A 9,378-nucleotide genomic window follows, 5' to 3' on the forward strand; every position below is an offset into this window, starting at 1 on the left:
CGCGCATGGGACGTGCCTAAGGCAGGGCAGGTTCCGTACCTGCGCGACGGAACAATGATATTCAGTAAAAAACATTGGCACTGCAACTGGCCGGTCTCAGAACGTCCACCTACACTCTGTCCAATTTAAGAATAACCTCGCTTCGCGCATGGGACGTGCCTAAGGCAGGGCTAGAACGTCCAAACCCCCACATAACCGCCTACGTTTTTTCTCCGTCTTACCCTCTGCTACGCTCTCTAACTGCGGGAACTGCACAGAACGGGCGAAAATCGGTCCGAGAGCGAGGTTATTCTTAAACCGGATAGAGTGCAGTATGGGTGAGACCGATCTTGAGAAATAAGAAAAAGTGTTGTTTTGGGACAATTGTTCTCCTGGCTTCTCTAATATTACTTACAAGGGACACAGAGCTCTATCTTGCTTCGTTTATAAAATATCAACACTGCTACCCTAAGTATTATCGTTTGTAACTTTCCGAATTTATCTTCTGACGTTCAATGCTTCTATTTGTATCGATACGAATCGAATTTTCCAATCACAGTTTAACTCACACGAAAAATTCACTTTTGGAAAGTCGCTAATGGGTCATTTTGACTCGGCCGGCAGTTCCAGCGTTGAAGATCGTGTTTCGCGGTCGAGGTTAGGGTAATCTGAGGTCGCAGGATCGTATGGAAGCTCGTTTTTCGTAGGGTACGAACGTGGCCCACGGGTCGTATTTAACGTCGAGACGAAGGCTCGTGTGCAGGATTGGGCGCAACAAATGAACGCGACGAAGGGAATCGAACGGCAGAACGATCGGGGCAAATTGGTTTGACAACAGTGTGATTTATTGCCGCGAGATCGCCCGCTACGAGTAGAGATGATTGATATTGTATCAGCTTTTTGAACGTGGATCCACGATTCGAGTACGGAGCCGCGATGATTAAAGCGATTGATGGGCGCACGCAGCGAGGAGCAGTTGTGAATTGTTAAATGCTTTCGGTGACGGGGAGAGAAAGATGCAAATGGGTTCGATTGGAAGATATGGCTGGTGAATGTGTGATGAAGTATGGTTCGATGGATTTAGGGAAATGCAAAAAGTCCATTTTCACGTTTATACGCATGCAGAAGGTTTGTAGTTTTAAGAATGTATCCGGAGAATTTCAGATGCTTCGTTTGAAATGTAATAGCTTTACATGAGTTTAAGGAAGGCAACTGATATAAAAACTAGTTTATGGTTTTTTGATAAAATTTTGTAAATACGTACTTTGACAATAGATCGTTTTTCACGTTGATAGGCATTTTGTAAGAATTAATTCTGCACTCTAATTTCTTCTCCTATTTGAACAAACCGAGGTCCATCAAAAGGAGATATCATTACTGATACATTTTAATAAAAATTTAGGAAGAATTGATTAGTGTTAATAATTTGTAACTCACAAAAAGGATTCTTAAATTTGTATCCAGTTTCTGGAGTCTCTAGATGCATCCAATCAACTAAATCAGATTGCCTTAGAATTCTCATCATAACAAAACGAGTCCGTTTCGTTAGGACTGTGTTCACTAACGATGACATTACTGTATGGTGTGTCACAGCGTTGACGTAGTTTTGCATTTAGTGGACTGTATATTTGATTGAAAAATGAAACACCACACTTTATGTTCCAAACTTTGTACATTACAAATATGTGTTGCGTGGCTGTCTGTGTATCTACTTGTATGTTTGCTCGTCGTCTCTAGTTGTATCTGCCCTAAGGGTCGCCGTGTATGCTGTCTTATAACCTTGGTGTCTGTTTCTGATTCGTTTTTAAGTTGTGCAGGAGGTGGTTCAAGTGTGTCGACTGGTCTCTTGTGTTTTCGGGGGTGATGGTGTTGTCGAAGGAGTAGGGAAATTCTTGCAAACTATTTGTTATATTGGGGTACAGTAACGGTATTCTGGTCGCCAGGTAGTTTTAGCGCGAGTTTTCGTCTTCGATTTTTGGACACGTCGTAAACTCATTCTCCTATGGTCTTTTCAAAACTGTTTCGCCGTTTATGACCGAACAATTACTAATACATTTTAACCATCGTACGACGATGCAGGGACATTTTGCCTGAACAGCGATAAAGTCAGACGGCTCAGATTTGTTTGGTACAGGAAACACGCCTATTTTACGTATCTTACTAATACATTTTAACCATCGTACGACGATGCAGGGACATTTTGCCTCAACAGCGATAAAGTCAGACGGCTCAGATTTGTTTGGTACAGGAAACACGCCTATTTTACGTATCCAATGTAAATAAACAAGAAAAATATGAAATATATATGTATAGTTGAGAGTTCAATTCCTTCTTGAAATTTTGCTATGGGTGAAAATGACTCTTCCGAGGGTTAACGCAAATTTAGAAGTAGCTAATTGGTATTAGTAATTTGAAACTTAAGAGAAATATTCTTAAATTTGTATCCGGTTTCTCGAGTCTCCAGATAAATCTAATCACTTAACAAGATCGTCTTAGAATTCTCATCGATGTATCTTCTTCCTCCCACAAGAAAATAGTAAAAAAACATACCTCATCGAACAATCCAACTGAAAACGAAGGAATTCAATTTGTAATCCCGCAGAAACTCCCCACGGTAATAAGTTAATTCGCAATAACGTCACCGAACAATTTCAAAACCCACCCCTGAAGCAATTGCATCGAATCGCTCTGTACTTTAATACGTCATTTCATCCATTTCCATCCCTCAAACATTCATCACGGCAGAAAGTTCAGAGATCGCGCGCGGTGAACGTCGATGACACGAAACGTTGCGGGCTGCAAACTTTCCACCCTCGCCACCCTCCGTCACTGGTGTGATTTAATATTCCCCGCTTATAAAACGTCCCCCTTTCACGGCGTTCAGCCAATGATCCAGCAGGAAGAGCTCGCCCATTAGCGGTTGCTTCGACGTCATTAAAAAAAAAAAAAAGGAAAAGGAAAGAGAGAAAGAGTTCGAACAGGGCGCGATGCTTACCGCGGGACAAATGGATGGGTGAAATGCGTGCAGGCGAAAGTTGTCGCAACTCTCGCGCGAATCCAGAGGTGAAATTTCCCTGTGAAAGGCTCTTTGACGGAGTTGTGAACACGAGCCAGTAGCGGAGGAGGTAGGGAGAGATCTCCGTTGGAATCAATTCGCAGATCGACAGTCGCTTTCATTTCCCTCGCTCTCCTGGCGTCTCTTTGCTCGAACGGTCCGCTGCCAGGATCGTATTCCTCGATTCAGGGCTCTTGCTCCTTTGTACGAGTGAACGATTCACTTGGCGAATCGTTTTCGTAGGCTTCGATTAGACTTCGGGGGTATTGATCGGGGCTCGAGGTTTTTCGGGGTTTATCTTGCAAGTTTGATATTGGGTGAGATTCAGATGGTGTTTCAAGAGGTTTGCTGGAGTGCTGTTAAGTTTTCGATTAGACGAATTAGAAAAGTTTAGGTAGAAGAGATTTTACCGTTGAGTTACCTATTAAATTTGCACGTGTCTTTTATTAACGACGAGATATTGATGGTCTCTTATTTGGGGAGAATGAAGTTTTAAGGAAATGGATACTACAGTATGTAGCAAAAGTTCTAAGCTTGCGAATACCTTTTTTTAAATAAAACAGATATCGTACTTCCCTTTTTACCGTCTTCTAGTCGGCAGCAATAAATTATTAAACTCGAACTTTAAGAATTTTTGCTGCACACTGTATTAGACACCTAAATTAGCGTTAAGCAAATAAACCCTCGAACGTCAAACTTCTCCTTCATCCGGTATAAAGGATCGAAAAATGAAACACGACAAGGAAAAGAATAAACAAAAATCCGTACATCCTTCTAATCACAGCATACCCACCTATCAACTAGAACACAAATTCTCCAGCTAAACTACTCGAAAACGAACCCCGTCCTACACAAAGTGTACATAAACTCCAACGTCCTCTCCAAACACCAAAACCTCCACCCTCTATCACTCACCGTCTGAAACTTACCCCTCGCGTCCGCGACACCTTCGAAAAACAAGCCGCCTATCATTCACCCTCGCCTAAACACGGCCCTGAGAACACGTCGTGTCTTAGCGGACGTTGACAGCGCGGTGTCGCACGTGGGCTCGCAAAATGCAATCGCACCCTTGCGGAACTCGCTGGTGGTACACGGGGCTTCAGAGTCCAGGAGTGCACACCCTTTGCCGCCGCGTCGCTGACGAAGAAGTGCATTCATCGAGGGGGGGAGAGGAGGAAGGGAAGGGATGTGTGTGTGGTGCAGAGCATATCAGTAGGATTGAGCCTCCTTTTCCCTTTCCCTCCTCCTCCTCTTGGTTTCTCTCCCTTTCGTCAGCATCCCTCCTCCCGCCGTCATCCCTTTTTCCGCTTCTCTCTCTCTCTCTCTCTCTCTCTGTCTCTCTTTCTCTCAGTTCCTTTTTGCTGTCAGGGACAGGACGTTGACCTGACCTGGTGAAACACATACGGAGGTCCTTACACGGACTCTGAACCGCGTGGAACGCGGTGCACGCTTGAGAGAATGCACGATGCAATCCCGAAGAGAGGGATTTTTACATGGGGAGTTCCGGGGGAGGGAGAAAGAAAGAGAGAGAGAGAGGACGACGGTGGTAATGGCTCGCTGGTAATGGTGGTGGTGTCACGTTACGCTGGTGGTGCTCTGGTGTCGTCGAAGCTGCTAGAACGCCACGGAACGCTGGAAACGGGAGTCAAGCGAAAGAGAGGATAAGCAGACGAAGAGAAGTCAAGATCTTCCCGTTCCTCTCCTCCCTCCCACGTTCTATCTTCTCCACCTCTGTCGCCCTGTAATCTCGCGGTCTCCTCTTGCTTCTGCGATCGCGGCTTTTACGCCTTTCAAACAGCCAGTTTATTTGCACCGCGCAGGACGGGCCTATGCAAATTGTACGAGCCCAGGGATCTATAGCTGAGATCGCGAGACGCGACCTCTTCAAGCCTCGGCACGTCCTTTGAACCTTATCGACGCGGCTGGACCAAGAGATTCTGCATTATTCAGCGCCTGGCCGACGGGATCGTTCGTCTTTGGGGGTTGCGCAGCGACCTGGACGTTTCTGACGGGGAAGTGCGCGAAGGTGACGTTTCTCTACCTTCTGATTTATAATTCGGCGATACTTGGGTCTTGGAATATCGGTTTACTGCACGTGTGCGGAGTTTAGTCGACGAGACGTGAATCTGCACACTTGCTGTAGTTGGAACTTAACCCTTTCATTGCTATAGGCGCTCGAAGACGCTCGATGAGAATGCTGATGTGAAATAGTGAATGAAAATGTGACGTTGCTAAGGTCATCTATAGCGATAACTTGACTTGTGAATATTATTAACTGTTAACCCTTCGACAGTTTATCCCGCGTGAGACTCGGGCAGAGCGTCAGAAACTCTTAGGAAGAAAGTTGAAAAGGTTTTTACATACATAATGAAATATAAATTTTTAAAGGGTTAACACTGTAACTGAACACAGCGAGAGCTTTATGTACCTTAGAAAGGCCAGCAGTCAAAGGATTAAGCTCCTTGTCATACTAAAATTTTATATTATTTGACATTGTATAATAGGTGGTTTCTAAAATTTCAGTAAATATCTCTCAAGCTGTATCGTAATCCCAGCATCTCAAAGCTTATCACTTTAAAAAAACCTCGTTTAAATATCCTCACCACATTTGAAGCACGTATCTTCTTCCTCTATTTGAAAGAATTACAGAATGCTCCAAAAATGTGTTAGCACTTACACGACTTCGAATTCCATGTAGCAACAACATCTTTGACAATAGATTACCGCAAATACCACATCGACCTGGATTCTGGAAGTAGTATTTTAGTTCAAACTCAAATCAATTCCGTGAAACACTTTGTTTATATTATTGTTGGACATATTTGTGAGTGCAGAATAGGCCAACGTGTAGCCTAGTATTATGGTACCTCGGGTTTGCTCGACATCAGACGTCCACACATTCACCTGCTAACTTCCTCAACCAATATTTTACCGAAGAAATGTCATCTGAAGAAGAGAAGGATGAAATACAATAACAATTCTTCATATTCGATGCATTTCATCCTGTTTTAGAAGTAAGTTACAGTAGAACGACGAACATATTCTACGGAATATTTGCATGGTAGCATCTTACCTTAATTTGTCGCGTTTTATTGTTATTAATTAGCAATTTGAGCAATCTGCTTTTACACACTATATAAATATTGACTTTCCTCTATAGAATAGCGTTTGAATTTTTTCATTTCGTGCATTCATTTCAAAGTTTCAATTCGAATGTCGAAGTACCGTCGACTTCATCTACATTTTTTATAACTTTCCCAACACATTTCAGATAAATAATTGTGCGTTTATTATGCCTTAGGCCTTATAGAATGATGCCTCGTTAAAATTTTAGGTGCCTGAAGTGCTGCAAATTTTGCACTTTTTTAACATCCTCCTTTGTTCATGTATTGCAAAATTGAGGAGGAAAGTGGAGACCCTTTGAAGATAAAATACAGTTTCGTTTCTCTAAAAAAGTTAACAATTTTTAAGTACCCTGTATACATATATCCACAATCGAGTATTACATATTTCCATTCCCCATTCATATATGAAGAATTCGTTCCTTTACAAAATGATAGTGGAAAAGTGGAAACATTTTAAAGATAAAACACAGCTTCGTTTCTCTAAGAAAGTTAACAATTCTTGTTTAACCACCCTGTACATCTCCATAATCGAGCATCACATATTTCCATCCCCCATTCATCTTCTCTCAAATTTGCACCGCACGATTTTCATTCAGACCCACCACCTTGCTCTCTCTCTCCCGGTATCAATTATCCGCGTCGTTTTTGATCGTCGTCCTGTTCACCCCCCGGATCAATCGCGAGCGATCGAGCCCGGTTTGAAAGGGAATGGAGAATCGCAAGGGGCTGGAATTCCGTGTCGCTACGCGTTATCGGTTGAAATCGGAATCGAGATTTCGTAACGCGTCAACGATACTGCGTGCCGCGCGTATTCGAGTGCATTGATCCGGTCAATGCGGAGCTGTGCAATGAATGCGTTAAGTGCAGTCTTATATGGGAAAAGTGGGAAGGGTTGCGCCGTGTGGCCGGAGTGGTGTATAGCGCGGCAGGGAAAGGGGTGCAGAATCGAACGGAGACAGAAGGAATCTTCTAAGGGAGAGGGAGAGAAAAATGTGTGTTGAACGAAGGAAAGGGAGATCGGAGAGAGAGAGAGAGAGGAGAGCACCATACATTATGAATACACCACCATTCACCCCGCTTATTACTTCCTATACAGGCTGATCCTCGTGACCGGGTCGGAGTACAGCTGTTTCCCGAGTTGTGACAGGGATATGCTTTGGGGAGGAGATTGTTGGGTCATTGAAGCTTACACGGTTGTATCGTGGAATTATGTAATAACTTGTATCTGTTCCAGTTCGATTTGTCCCTTACTGCTTAACCTTTTCGTTGTGAGAAGTGGTTGTTCTTTTACGAAGAGCGTACACATACGCCCATCTGACACGTGGAATTTATTATTAAATTTTTAGTGAAATTTTTAGAAAGTTTCTTGTTTAGAGAATTAATTTATTGTCGCATTTCACGAATGAAATATCACTGTCAAGTGAAACAGTTGATTTTTAATCGTACGTACACTACCAGCCAAAAGTTTGGAATCACCGAGCATTGCAATTTGCACAAAAATTTCCAGAAGAAAGTCAGCAACTTTGAGAATTTTTTATCATTCGAATCAATTGATATGAGGTAAATTGATAAACGTAGAATTGAGATAAACTTCAGATCTATAAAAAATTAGCAGCAGATTTAATATCGATGAAAAGTGGGAGGTGATTCCAAATTTTTGGCCGGTAGTGTATCTTTATTTTATGTCAGCGTTGAATAATAACTGTTTTGTCCAGTACACAGCAAGCCCTTTTTGTCTCAAAGGTGCCGTAGCGAAAGGGTTAAATACAGCAAACCATCGTTCAATACTACATTATTAATTTTTCCAACACAGGGTTCCTCGTCAATTTTTCGAAAATTCGGTTTAGCAAACTCAGATACCTAGTCACCTGAAATTCACTCAGTTGGTTACGTGTTAAACCCTCAAAACAGGAGATGAACCCTTCGCACTTGTTGGATTATTTCTAACAACACCCTAAGGAAATAATCAAGTGAGGACAAAAATGTCTCCGCGTTATTTTAAACAAAGGCACTAAGACTTCCACCAGATGTGTCTGATGCCCGTCTTCGAGTCACGCACTGCACAATGCGATACCATAAAGTAAACAGTTCCTAGGTATAAGGGGACCCCAAATTTTTTGGGTGCCCAAACACAGTCCTTTAGAACATTCAATAGCGTAAAGACGTTTCCTCTGAGTCCGTCAATAAATAGCATACTACAAAGTTAAAAGACTATTTCTTTTTCATAACCCATTTCCAATAGCACTCGAAAGTCATTTTTCAATAGGAAATTTTTTGAAACTAACCTACAAATAAACTAGATCTCCTCCCCGACTTGATTAATTATTTACCAAATGACAATTATCTAACGTCGCTCCTCGGTCTCTTCACTCGACTGTAAAAACTTAAATAATTTATAAAACGTACAAAAAACTCAAAAAAAAAGAAAAGAAAATACGTTTAATTCCTTCAAGTACATCTCGAAGAAAAGAGAAGGTCAATGAACTTCACCTTCGCTCACCTCCTCAAAGAACAGACTTAACCCGTCCCAGTCGCAGGAATCACCCTGTACACCAACCTCTCTCTTTATACCCACACACGTTTAAAGTTACCCGGATAATACTTACGCGGTGGTTCTAAGAAAAAAAAGAAAAAAAACGATGGAAATACATCGTCACCGGTGCGACGCGTGTATTGATAAACATTTCTATGTATGGAAATACACACGTGCAACCCCTTTGATGCGTTGCGGTCGCGAGCCCGTAAACACGTTCTTACTTCCTGATCCCGGTTTGCGTTCGCCTTGCGGCCATAGGCCGTGCACCGTTTCGCTCTTGATCAATGGCCTACCCTCCTCGACTGTTTTCGTTATTCGAAATCGTTGGCTGGAAGACGCGGAGGTTGTTAGCCCCTTGAGTAGCCGTTCTCCTTACCTGTGTTTCGTTTCGTTATTGTATTACCCACGGGTGCTTGGCTCTGACGTTACTGTTAACCACGGGGCCAGGTGTCTAACGTAAGTAGACCTCGTGGATTTAGCCATTTGGGAATTTATATGTGTAATACTTTGGTTAGGCCAAGTTCGAGTCTCTTTCGATACACCGTTGAATTTCTGCAGGTGGTTTCGATTTTTGTTACTATTATGGCGGGTTTCATAGGCTGTTGTTTAGGATTGGTGCTCTTGTGATTCATTGTGATTCACATGGGAGTGCACGAGTTGATGGGAAAAATTGCTCGACAGTT

This window comes from Habropoda laboriosa, unplaced genomic scaffold, assembly GCF_001263275.1.
Source record: "Habropoda laboriosa isolate 0110345459 unplaced genomic scaffold, ASM126327v1 scaffold309, whole genome shotgun sequence".
NCBI classification, from domain to species: Eukaryota; Metazoa; Arthropoda; class Insecta; order Hymenoptera; family Apidae; genus Habropoda; species Habropoda laboriosa.